Below are 1,491 nucleotides of genomic sequence, written 5' to 3' on the forward strand. Positions count from 1 at the left end.
TGGGGAAATGGTGGCTGTAAACTATATAAACTAGAAATTCAGCCAATAGACACAATACTCTCAAGGAACATCAGAAAAAACGTTCCCGAAATGTTTGATGAAAAATATGCATCTCTAAACTTAAAATGGAGGATTGAGTTTTTAGGTAATTGGATGTTCCCCTATGTATCTATCAAATGTGAAACAGCACTGATTATCTCATCAGAAATATTTGGAGGAACCTGAAATTTGATTAAAAAAGCCTAAACTGAAACAGTTATAACGCTGAACAGGAGTAAGACAAACTGAGATCAAGTGACTTGCATCAGTGTCTTTCTCCCAATAAGAAGTAAGAGTCTAACAGATATACATTTCTTTCAGTTTAATGTTTGCAGAAAAAGACAGGGAGTCAGTGCAGGTTACAGCCTGGATCCGTTTTGTCCCCCTTTCTTCTCTGGGCTAAAGCAAAGTGTTATTGTTCATCCTGCCAGTGTGCCATTTCCCAGAGAGCCCTGAGAACCACGGCACCTCTGTGCCATTTAAATCACGCTGTGAGCTGCCTGGGGGTCAAATTGTCCTTTTTGTAATTGCAAGAGCAAAGGGTTGTTTCTAATAGCACCTGCTTCTCGTTACGTTTTATAAACCGGCTTTAAATACACAGCAGTACAAGTTAGCCTGCAAACAAACTGAAATTGCGGTTCATGATAATGGTACAAATGTATCAGAACCCTGGAGCTGATTTTAGACCAAATGAAATTGTACAAAATGTCCAATAAAAGGGGGGATACTTTTTGAGCCAGTATCTGTAACATTATGATCTCTCCCAACAGCAGCCTATCATTTTCAGCTGCTGTTCAACTCATTCAAAATGGGGCATTCAAATGGAGCTGGGTCTTTTCAGCATTCAGAAAGCACCAGCTGTAGGAGACAGTATTGACAGAAAGTGGAGGAAAGGAGGAAAAAAGGAAAGAAGGAGAGAGATTGGGGGGCTATTAATCTCCCCCCGCCATTCACCACTCTACAATGAATTGCAGCTGTGGCTGCAGATAAAAGCTGAGCTTTTTTTATTTCCTTTCTTTTCGGGGTGATTATCTGCAGTCAGGTGCCTGGGTGGAGGTATGATCACAACAGCAGAGGGAGAGAGGACACCGTCTGGGAGGGGGGAGAAGAGTAGGAGGAAGAGGAGAGGGACAGGAAGAGGAGGAGGATGGAGTAGGCAGAGAGCAAAGAGAGTATAGACCTAAAATAACATGATAAGAATAACAATTGAAGGAGGACAGGGAAAAGGAGATATGAAGGAGACAATGAGTTAGATAAGAACACATCAGGCAGAATTGTTAATGGCCTGCAGTGCTTCACTGAGGATCTTTGTCATTCTGACAGGGAGGTTAACTGCAGTTATTACACTTCGTGTTTTCAAATATATGTAACTCTAGTCTATTAATATAAAACCCACACTGTTCAAACTTCGTTGGTATATTTATCTTACCTTTTTTTTTCATTAACATAAAA

The sequence above is a fragment of the Pseudochaenichthys georgianus genome, chromosome 5, assembly GCF_902827115.2.
Source record: "Pseudochaenichthys georgianus chromosome 5, fPseGeo1.2, whole genome shotgun sequence".
Classification (NCBI taxonomy): Eukaryota; Metazoa; Chordata; class Actinopteri; order Perciformes; family Channichthyidae; genus Pseudochaenichthys; species Pseudochaenichthys georgianus.